General features: G+C 65.8%; 1 protein-coding gene across 2 annotated transcripts in view; it reads right to left on the reverse strand.

Moving 5' to 3' along the window:
- The window catches only part of OSBPL5 (oxysterol binding protein like 5), a 49,083-nt gene extending 37,798 nt beyond the window's left edge, over positions 1-11,285 (reverse strand). Inside the window, exon 1 of one of the 2 annotated variants that reach the window (XM_044259983.1) lies at positions 11,201-11,285. The gene's annotated coding sequence lies outside the window, so the exon portion shown is untranslated. Of the gene's footprint in view, positions 1-10,270; positions 10,454-11,200 lie in introns of those variants that run through there. The other variant, XM_044259982.1, reaches the window with a different exon arrangement.
- Positions 11,286-11,565: the final 280 nt, after the last annotated feature.

The following is an 11,565-nucleotide window of genomic DNA, read 5'->3' on the forward strand; positions in this document are numbered from 1 at the left end:
GATCTCAGGGTCCTGAGTCCCAGGGCACTGTTTTCTCCTTTTCTGTTTGGAGGTGGCCCTCTTTGAGGGATACGCTCTGGTTCCTGGGTGCCCTGGTCACAGCGGCCCCCCCTCGGGCTCCCCCTCCAGGCCTGGGGGCAGCAGAGAGCCGCCCAGTGGGAGGAGCTCGGAGCCTGGGGGACAGAGTTGTGCTGCCGCCTGGATGTGAGCACTCACGACGCACCCAGGCCTGGACAGCGGCCACCGCAGGATGCAAGGAGCTGCGGGCCGGGAGGGACTCGGGGGCAGGGACATCTCAGGGGCAGGGCGGGGCCTGGAGGCTGAAGACCCTGGCCTCCTGCATCCTGGATGTCGGGGCTGGTGGCCTGTGCGCAGCAGGGGTGGGTGCTGTGGAAACACATGGACACACTGGTGAGGGGGCGCAGGGCACACCCCCTCCCTCGTACGGTGAATGTCCTGCCCCAGTGGTCACACTGTGTTCATTCCCAGCTCAGCTCTCGTGTATAACACAAGGCAGGTCCTGGATCCATGCCCAGGACCGCTGGGTGGACGGAGTGACCGTACCTGTGTCACCTCCGTGCTTCTGGAACGGTCCCTCATCTCTCCGTCACCCCGGAGAGCTGAGCCCGGCTCTTAACGCTCCCTTTTCTGGATCACAGCGAGCTCCCGGCTGCTGCCTGCTGTGGCCACCCTCTCCTGGGTACAGTGGGTTGAATGGTGTCCCCCCCAAGCTATGTCCACATCCTAACCCTGGGACCCCCGAATGTGGCCACCTTTGGAAGTAAGGCCTTTGCAGAGGTGACCAAGTGAAGACGAGGCCACAGGGGAGGAGGTGGGCCCGGCCCGATCACGATGCTCCTGTATGAGAACAGGACACACAGAGACACAGGAGGGGCCCCGTGAAGACAGGGGAGAGGCTGGAGCCCTGCGGCCGCCGCCCAGGGACAGCTACAGCCCCAGACGCCGGATGAGGCAGGAAGGATCGTCTCCTCGAGCCTCCGCACACTTGGATTTGGGACTCCTGCTCCGCAACGGGGAGGCGCTAGGAGGCTTCTGCGGTTGTGGGTCCCCGCCCAGCATGCGGTCCCTTGTCACAGCAGTCCCTGCCGGACACAGGCCCTCAGCTCAAGGTCAAAGCTGTGAGCGGGAGTGGCCTAAACCGAAGCTGAGTGGGGCCGAGGCCCCCTGCCTCTGGACACTGTCCAGACCGGAGGACAGTGACAGGGCAGGCAGCTCCGCTCAGACACTTCCCTCTGCCCCGTCTGGGCACGTCCAAATCAGCCCCTCGCCCCGTCCCCCGTGAGCAGCCTCCCCCGTCCCTCCCAGCCCCGAGCGGCTGAGACACCGTCCCAGCATCGACCGGGCAGAAAACCGGCCCGTGACTGCGGATCCAGCCGGTGTCCTGGGGAGGGGTCTCCCGGCAACGCAACGACACTGCAGCCCCACGGCTGGGGTCATCTCCCGCGGTCCGGCGGCAGCTGTCCATCCTGCTCGGCCGGCTTCTGGAAGCCCCTGGAAGGGGCCACCACGGGCCCCTCTGCCTCCAGAGTCAGACTCCAGATGCGTTTATCACGCACAGTCCCCGAAGCGTGGGCGGACAGCGGATGAGCCGCCCGCAGGGGCCACACTGCTTTCCTCGCTGGTCTTGGGGACGGCGTTGCTCTCTCTACAGTCGCCTTCCGGCCTCCTGCCTGTGACAAGGGAGGGGCGTCTGGTGTTTGTCCTGCCGACCTCTGTCTCAGGGAGGCGGGCGGCTGGGGCGCTGACCACCCGCTCCTGGCTGCGCAGTCCCCGGCTCTGTCTGACAGACGATGGGGATTTTCTAGCTGTCGCAACAACTGAAAGGTTCTTTTTAGATACAAATTCGCTTATGTAAAAAGAAGTGAGCAGATTTACAGAGCCGCGCTTCAGAGTAACACTACAGACGGCGGTGGAGAAATTAAGCCATGGAAAGCCCGAAAAGCACCCGGAAGGCGTCCTGAAAAAGCCAGAAGCCGCTCAGAGTGTGGGGTCCCACCCTGGCCAGGGGCCCGCGCTCCCTCCACCCAAGCAGGCCCCGCCTTGACGGCCGGGGTCTCAGCCATAAAATGAAATGTAAATACAGAAAACCAGCCAGACGTTTGGCCTCGTGACTTTCCTCGACCAGGGCCGTACCCCGAGCCGGGTCAGAACCCAGGTCGCCCCGGATGCCAGCCCCAGGCGGCGCCCTGCCCGCCCTCCGCCCCCCAGAGACAACCAGTAGGGTCCAGGCTGGCGTCCCGTCCGCCCCGTGTTCCGCCGTTCCCCTCCCCCGCTCACAGTTTGTGGGAAGCCGGCGGCGTCTGACCCAGAGCTTCTGGACAAGCCCTCCCGAGCCTGAACCGAGCAGGCACCGGTGCGCCCCGGACGCCCGTCCCGGCGAGAACCCGGGCAAGAACGAACACACCGAGACCGACCGTCCCGGCCGCTAAGTCACATCCCCGCACGCGGCCTCGCTCGCGACTCGCGGGCAAATCTGGGGTCGCCTTGCAGCCCCACCGGCTCGGGGTCCGCACACCCTCCCCACAACCTTCCTCATCTGGCTGCCTCGACCGGAGCAGGCTCGAAGCAGAAACCAGCTTTCAGAAGAAGAAAATAAAACAAACAGCAAGTCTGCCACACAGAGCATCAGGAAAGGAGTCTGGGGCCATTTAGTGGAGGGACAGTCAGTCCCGGATGCGCTGGGGGTGCGGGGCACGTGGCCAGGTGGTCCCCGTCCCCTCGCGCCCCCCCCCCCCCCGCCGGATGGTCGCAGGCAGGCGTTCTTGCCTCTCCGAGGCCCGACCTGCGCATCCATCGGACGGGGATGCTGGTAGGGCTCGGTGCACTGGTGTGTTCAAAGGGTTAAAAGAGAGAGTTCATCTCAAACCCTTCAAAAAACGTTCATCCCTCGTAAAACGAGTCGTTGCCAGGGAAGGGTTAAATGATTTCTCACACCTTAAAGCCAGTGAGGAATCCTGCGGGGCGCGGGGGTGGGGGGTTAACTCACACTGGCAGGATTTCCACTGATTTCCACTGAGTGTGTTCGAAGCTGCCCCATGGGGTTACTCTTGCTCCCACGGGTGGCCCGGCGCGGCCACGCCGGGAGAGCGCACCGGAGATAAACCGTGTGTTCCCTGCGCGTTCGAGATTTAAAAATAAACTGAGAAGCAGACACGGTTCAAAATAATGACGGGTCGGGAAGACAGTCAGTCGCCCGCCTGTCTTCCTCCTGCCATTCGCTCCGTCACGGCGTAAAACCGGCCCCGGTGCCCTCTGGCAGGCAGGGGGAGGACAGGCTGGCGGGGCCCCGTGGCAGGCGGCAGCAATGGTCCCTGGGGGGGGGACGCGCCCGAGGAACCACCCGCCCCGCCCCTAGCCGGCCACACCGAGAGGGATGGACCCACGTCCGCTTTGCCTGGAGGACGTCCTCCCCCTTTCTTGGCTGCACTCGGCGTTCTGGGCAGGGTCTGCAGAGTCCAGGCCCTGCTTCCGAAGCTCAGCTCCACGCAGGGACTCCGGGCACTGCCCGCTCTTCCTCCCGTGGGCTCCGGGCCGTTTGAACAGCGCTGGCTACAGGCACTGAAGTCCTCCTCCCCATCCTCTGAGTGTGCAGGGGGGCAGGGGACCCAGAAGACCCCGCTCCCAGCCAGAGTTCTAGAGGGCGGGGCAGGAGGGCCGACCCTGAGGGGCGCCCACGACTCCCCACGTGGCTGCCCCGGAGAAAGGCGGGCGGCATGAGCACCCACAGCCCACTGCGGCATCGACCACATCCTGCCCGGAAGAAAGGCCACGTCTGGTTTCACATGGGCCACTGTGGAGGGAGGGGCACCTGCGGTCCAGGGCGTAGCCGTCACGGGCCCCTCCTCCTGCACCCTTGGCGGCGGCCCAGGTCCATCTGGGGGCCTGTGTACTCTGACCGGCTGGGCGCAGAGCTTAGTGGGACCCTGGACCCTGGACCCTGGTGGGCTCCGGGTCAGGCTGCTGCTTCTCCCAGCTCTATGGAGACACAACCACGCACGCTGCTGAAGGACCCCCTGCCCCGTTACTGCCTCTGTCCCCTGAGTGTTCGTCTGTTCCGCGGAGGTGAGAAGTGTAAATTCTACCGTCTTGCATATTTTAAGTCTAAGGTGGAGTCATCAACTAGTGCGATCACGCCACACGGATCTGCTGTTTCTAATTAACAGCGTGTGCTGGTCACCGAGAGTCCCCTTAGGGGGCCCTGGCCAACCTCTTTGTCCTGCGTGCCCCTCGGGAGGGGCCGTTGAGCCTGCAGCCCCGTGCCGAGAGCAGCCGGGGGACGGCTTCTCCCTCCAGTGGGGTGGGTCTTCCCACGGGGTTGGACGTGGCGGGTGGAACCCCGGGCCGGGCGGAGTAAGCTGAGTTGCTAAGAACATACGCCTCGGGCCCAGGACCCTGGCCCTGCTTGGAGCCGCGGCCCCTGCTCACCATCCCCTCCCACCCCCCCCACCCCCGCCCAGAGGTCTCAAGCTCCACACGCGCTCTGTGTCATTCACCGATCCCCTCCCCCAACAGCATCACCAGTGGCCACTCGGCTGCATGCGGCTGGGCTGCTCGGGCGGGCACACACCCTCGGACCCCGAGACCCCACTTCAGGCCGATGCCCTGGGCGGGCTCTCGGCCCCGCGCCCGGTGAGACCCGGACACAGAACACGCTCCTGGGAGAAAATGGAATAAAATGGAAACGAGCCGGTCGTCCCTGGGAGGCAGAGTGGGAACAGCCCGCGCCTTACACAGTGCAAGGAGGACGCGCAGGGACGCGCCACCCAAAAGAACCGCAGACGGCCGCGGACGCGCGTTGGCGAGTTCTCTGCGCCTCCAGACCCAAGAGGAAGGAGAGAGGGCAGGAAGGGGACACCAGCCGGAGGCCCTGCGCTTGTTTGTGGACCCGCCCATATATAGTCAAAACACGGAAACAGGCTGCGCCCAGCTGGGAAAGTCTCCAGGGGGCAGGGGTGCGGGGAGCAGGGCGTCCTGCAGGCTCTCCTGGGCAGTCAAGGCCCTGTGCTCTGCTCGACCTTCCGGGCTTTAAACCCGAAGCAACCGGAGCCGGACGGTACAACCTTGGCCCAGGGGAGTGGGGGGTTGTATCCTTTCGTGTGGTTCCTGTGTTTCAACATTTCACAAGCGTTGCCCATTAATCGCAGTTTTAATTGATGATAAGGAGTCGGCCCCTCCCCGTTCCAGGAGCCCAGTGGCTTGGCAACGCCTGAACCGGCAGAGGGCAGTCTGCGCTCCGTGCGCACCGGGGGCCGGCCCTGAGCTTCTCGCACAGGACTCACCACTGTGACGCCCATTGCATGGATGAGAAAACCAAGGCCTGGAGCTCCAGGGACTTGCCCAGGGCCGCTCGGCCAGAGGCGGTTCAGAGGAGGGGCAGGGACTCCTGGCCAGTACATGGACTGCGGAGCCCATGTCCTAACTAGCAGGCGCTGCGCATCCCTGGAGCCCCCACGGGAAGTCAGAGCACCTTTGGCAGAGGCCGTGTTTACAGACCGGGGCATCTGGCTTGACGAGTTCCAGCTCTCTGCCTGCCTCTGTGTATAACAAGACACCCCAACCGAACAAACAAAATCAGCAGCTCACTGTCCGGCCGGGGGGAAAAACAAATGCCATTGGAAGGAGGAGCCGGGGGCTCAGGTCAGAGGGGGTCAGGCCAGGAGCAGGAGGCCTGACACAGAAGAAGGGAGATGACACAGGAGGCGAGGGGGACTCCTGCAAGCTTACCCCGAAGACCACAGGCTCCACAGAGAAGGTGCCAAGCCACGCCTGAGCCTCCCCAAACAGCTGGTCTGCTGCAGGGCTGGATGAGTGTTCCAGGCAAGGGAACAGCATATGCTAAGGCAGCAGGTGCAGTAACAGCCCCACTGCTTTCCTTGTCACCATACCTACAGCTCAGCTTCTGCTCTAATGCCAAGTCCCAGCGCCCCCTCCCCATACCCCCTCCCCTGGCCAGCACCCCCATGGTCCTACTGTGCAGCTGGCCTTGGGTCAGCACCGCCCACACCTGGTTTCTAACTCATGAGGAGCTGCCCAGAGCCACCAACGTGTGGCTGATGCTTACCCAGTGCGGACACAGGAGACCATCTGATTTCTCAGGGGACTGCTGTGGCCTGCACTTACAGATAGCAAAGGAAGTTTCCGCTGCCCCCAGCACCTGGGGTTGAGAACCCCAGAGCCGTATCTTCCTTGCCCAGGCCTCCCCATCCACCCACCATGGGCCCAGCCTCACCCCACCCTGCCGCCCCCGGTCCATGCAGAGCGCCGGGGGCCTGGGTCGGGCATCTCTGCGGCTGTGGGGTCATCTCATGGCTCTGCTCGGCCCCGTCCAGCAGCTCGGCGGGGTCGGGCAGGCAGGGATCCAGGGCTCCCCACCGTCCCCTGCTCAGGATTCCCCAGGACCGGGGCATGCGGCTAACCCAGAGACCCCGGCCCAGGCTTCGTTCGAGGGGCCGCTGCAGAAAGGCGGAAACAAAGTGCCCCAAGCCCCAGACAGCCACTCTGGTCTTTAGGGTCCGAGCGGCTGGTGTGGAGCAGAGAGCATCCCGTCTCCCAGGGCTGGGGTGAGGGGCCTACAACCTTAAGGCCCATGGGAGGGCCATGCTGGCAAGGGCCCCGACCCCCCGACATCCTGAAGACCTCCTCTAACTCCAGGGTACACGCGAGAACTGGCAGCCCACGCCCGTGCCCCAGTGAAGGAGTGCTCTCTTGAAACAGCCGAGGCGCAGAAACCCACATTCCACCGATGCCATAAGCAACGGCAGGAGGGCTCTTCCCTGGGCTCCGCGTAGCCGGGGCCCCTGGCGATAGTTTTCATCCCACAGCGGGGAGAATTCAGGTCTGAGTGTGGCCGTCCTGCCCCCTTGGCCCAGGGTTCTGGATTTGGGGGGCTTCCTGACAAGTGGGGTGGGGTCCGTCCCATAAGGCCGATCTGGCCTCCCCATTTAGCTGCTCTGCTGCTCACTGGTCTCCTCCGGCTGCTGTGGCCCAGGGAACATGATATGCAGCCACGGGCCCCCTAAGGGACCCTCGCAGGCTGAAGCCCGCGAGGCAGGCAGGAACATCCCAGGGCACCCCCCACCTTCTGTCCCTCCTAGGCATCAGCTGGCCCTTTAAGCGACCTCCGGGTGCCCATTCACCCCAGGAAGCAGCAGGAGCTCCTTCCCCTCTGCCTGGATGCCCGTCCCTGCGTGCAAGCTGCTGTTCCCAGTGTGGCTGTGGCCAAGGGACAAAGGCGCCACCCTGCCTGCCCGCTGGCCCGCAGAGGCCCCCACTCCCTCTCCTCCTCCTGCTTTCCTGGGGACCTGCCCGTCTCCAAACCAGAATGCGGCCTGTGCCTGGTTTCCAGACTTCCCAGGCCTTAGACGGGGCAGTGACCCGTGGGATGGGGTATTGCCAGATCCCTCCTCACGGCCTCATTAGGCCTCCTGAAACTCCCCGTCACGGCTGGACACAGTTCACTTGTGGGGCCTCATCTTCCCCGAGTCCTTCGTGCCTATGAGGGTGAGGGGGCCCAAGCGGTAGCCTTTCCTCCCAGGTGAGCCACGGTGCGCTTTCTGTCTCTGACTCAGGAAGGATGGGCGCCCTGGGCAGCACCGCAAGCTGGGCCTTTTGACATGAGCACATCGGGGGACCCGACAGGAGACGCGGAGCGGGCGTCGGCTCAAGACGCTGGCTTCCCTAGACAAGGGCAATCCTGTGGCTTCGCCTGAGCACAGAGCACCTACTAGGTGCCAGGCCCCGAGCACACAGTCAGGCAACGAGGCGTGACGACCGCTCGTGCTAACGCTAAGCGCCTGCCGCAGGCCTGGCTCTGGGCCGACCGACCACCTTCTCCGCATCTGGTCATTCCATGAAGCAAACCGAGAAGGGAGGAGATTCAGACACGGATCCGCGTGGCTAAGAAAATGAAGCCCATCCAGCTACCTCGGAACGGGTGCCTCGTGACCACAGAGGGGCCCGGCGACACCTGAGTTGAGGGCTGCTTGGCACCGAGGACGAGGGAACAGGGAACGCAAAGGCCCCGGGGAACAAAGTCTGGGTCTGGGGCCGGATGCCCGTGGGCAGGGGCATGGAGGTGCGGGGAGCCTTTGGGCAGGCGGGGACCGCCCATCCAGCACCTCGTGAGGCCCAGAAGGTAGTGTGGGACTATCTGGAGGTCACTGTGAGTCACGGGGGACTCGAAGCAGGTAGGCTGCACGAGGCGGCCCGTATTTCAGAGATGGTGCCGGCTGCCGGCTGGAGACGGAGCCAGGGGGCGAGACTGAAGCCCGCTGGGGGCCGGTGTGGTCTGAGCCCGGGGCAGAAGAGAGGCCGACAGGTGGCCTCTGGAGACTGAGCGAACCACCGGCTTTGAGATACACGACAAAGGCCCCCTGGGGGTCCTGGAGCCCCCAAAGCCAGCCACCCAGCTCCTGTCCTGAGCAGTGGGGACTGTCTCTCCCTGGCCCAATGGCCTAGATAATGTTGCTAGTCCTTTGGTGGTTCTGGGCCTCCCTAGGGCCAGGCCGGATGGCTCTGAGGCCCTTCCCAGGGGTCATCAAGCACCCCACCCCTCATCTGTGATCCTGGTCGCGGGGATTTCCTCCCTACAGATCCCCGAAGCTCTTCCGGGCTGCCCCACATCTTGGGTCAGCAGCATTCCTTGCGCTGGGTGGCTTGTCCCCCAGCTACCTCACCGAACTCTAGGGGAGACCCACTGTTCTGCCCCGGCCCTGCCTGAGCCCTGCTTCCCCACTGGGCAGGTCCTGACCACACAGCTGGGGCCCACTCCCCTTGGCAGAGACACCAGGCCCGCAGAAGCCAAACTCACACCCGCCAGTGCATGCTCCCGGGGCCCTGGCTCGGAAACGCCTGCTCCCAGCCCAAGTTCTTTGTATGCACCCATCACTACCCAGCCCTGCAGAAGGTCCACGGGCTGCGTAGACTCTCCCCAGATGAGTGGTCGCCTCGTGAGGGTCACCGGTCCAGCCCAGGCCGGTGCAATGCCTCAGAGGGCTAAAGTTCTATTCCCTCGACCTGTAGGCTTGGTAGGTTATGGGGCAAATCCGGCCCCCAGAACAGGGCCTTGTTCCTCCAGGGTGGCCGTGAGCCGTGCAAGGAGCTCCCGGGCCAGCGCGCCTGGCCACGGCTGGGAGGTCACTGCACCACCCCAACCCTGCCCCTCCCCCTCTCCCCAGCCAGGCACCCGACCCAGGGGCCCCACGGGAGGAAGCACATGTGACAGCTCCCTTCGTGTCAGGATATCTGGGTCCTCTTGCTGCGCACCGTTCAGCCCCCGTCCTGGGGTTCGTGCCTCACCCCTATAATCGAGAGCTGGGTCTGCACAGTTGCTCAGCTGCAGCCGCATGCCCGTCACTGGGACTACACACGGGAAAGGGGCAGGGCATGCTTCTGTCACCTTGTCACCTTGTCACCTTGGGGGGGATCCCCTCCACCTGCACACTGCATTTGCACACCACAGAATCCGCAGAAAGCACGAGCCCCCAAAAACACAGCGGCCAGAGACAACCAGCAATCTGCAAACCAGGGGTTCCTCATGCAGGTTTCCACTTAGCATGTCGGGTTACTCCCCTGGCTTCGGAAGCTTCCGGGAAGAGACTGCAGGACTGACGTTGATCCAGGACATGCTAAGGGGGACGGGCTGCATTCAGCGGCCGGAGCCAGAAGCAGGGCTCAGAAGAGAATAGATTCGCCGCCTTCAGGGCCCAGGAAGGACCAGCTTTCCAGCTTTGGGCTGGCTTCCAGGACGCCCTGCCCAGGCCTCTGCACAGGCCTCCCCCCTCCCCAGGACGAGGCGGGGTCAGAAGGCCCTCGCCTGGCCCATCTGCTTTGTCACCTTTTCTCAGCACAGCCTGGTAAGACACAGCAGACAGACCCACTGGCTGCTGCCTCCCAGGCCCCCGCGGCCCCACACACGTGGGGCAGACAATGGGATCCGAGATCCGGAGCCTGAAGCCTGAAGGGGGGCATTAAATGCCCCTGAGCCCCGCTGTTCGTAAAGCCGGTCAAGTTGGAGGAGCCACAAGGCCCTGCAAAGCAAGGCATTGGGGTAAGAGCGTGACCAAAAGACCACCCAGCCTGCTCGCGCTGAGGGCAGGGTGTCTGCGCTCTGGACCCGGATCCAGACCATGCATGCGGGGCCAAGGACTCACACGTCGAACCCAGAGGCCATGCCCACGTCCCTAGCTGTGACACCCTGAGCCTGTCCCTGGCCTGGGGGACGCACCTGGGTACAATTCCAAAGGCTCACCTGTCAAAGGGATTCAGTCAGAGAGGCAGATGCGTATCTAAATTCTTTCCCATGTAGACAGAGCAGCAAGTTCATAGAATCCCAAGATGGCAAAAGAGCAGGAACCCAGCCAGCTGCTCCAGCAAGGCCTGGCCTGGCCCAGCCCAGGGATGTGTGGGGGCAGAGAAGCCTACCTCGGCCCAGACGACCTGTGCACGTCCCCAGACGCTGGGAGTCCCAGCTCCAGCTGGCCCCTGACAGCAGACAGCCCACCAGGGGGGAGGGGCTGAGCCCGAGGAGCCCAGGCGGGAGAGTGGCCCCCAGGGGCTGCCCACGGCGCCCCCCCCAACCATGTCCCACCCTCCCCAGGAGGCTCAAGCGCTCGGGACCCTCTGGGAGACTCATGTCCACCGCCCCCTCCCAACACTGGCTACGACTCTATCTTTAGGGTGTCAGTGGCCTACAGATGGAGGGCGGTGGGCGAGGCAGGGGTCGTCTCTCAGCCCGGGCGGCCGCTGGCTCCGAGGGCCCAGACGCCGCCGCGCTCGGAGGGAGCCCACGGCGGCGAGGCCGGACCCGACCCAGGGTGCGCCGGGCTGGGGGCGCGCACGGCCAGCCCCCCGCGGCCCCGCTCCTCCAGGCCCCGCCGGGCGGGAGGCGGGCCGCGCGCGCCGCTCCCCACGCCCGGGCCCCACCCGCGCCCCGGCCCGCCCGCTCCTGGGACCGGCCCCGCGCCCCCGGGGCTCCCCGCCAGGCCGCTGTCGCGCGCGCCGGGCTGCGCCCCAGTCCCCCGGCCCCCGCCGGCCGCGGCAGTCCCCGGGCCCCGCAGTCGGCCGCCGCCGGACGCTCCGGGCCCTCTCGGCCGCGGCCCCGCCGGGCCCCTCCCCGGGCCCTCCCGGCCGCCTCCCCGGCCCGCCCGGCGCTCCCCGCCCGCCGCGCCCCTGCCCCTACCGTGCGGCGACGCGGGGCCGGGGGCCGGGCGCGCGGGGCTCAGCTGGCGGCGCGGCCCGGCTGCAGGAAATGCCAGCGCACTGGTCCGACCGCGGAGCCCGGGCGGGGAGCGGCGGCGGCGGGAGGAGGGAGCGCGGCGGGGAGGGGGCGGGGAGGAGGCCGGGCGCTGGAGGACGGAGCGAGGGAGGAGCAGGGAGGAGGAGGGAGGGGGCCGCCGCGGGGAGGGGGCAGTGGGAGGGCTCGGCGGCCGCAAAACCCGGGAGGGATCCGCGGCGCTGGAGCCGGGCACGGGGACCCCAGGCGTCCTCCGCGCCCCAGTCCCGGCCGGGTCCGCTGGGCTGCCACAGGTCCTGCCGCTGGGCAGG

This window comes from Neovison vison, chromosome 7 (assembly GCF_020171115.1).
Source record: "Neovison vison isolate M4711 chromosome 7, ASM_NN_V1, whole genome shotgun sequence".
Classification (NCBI taxonomy): Eukaryota; Metazoa; Chordata; class Mammalia; order Carnivora; family Mustelidae; genus Neogale; species Neogale vison.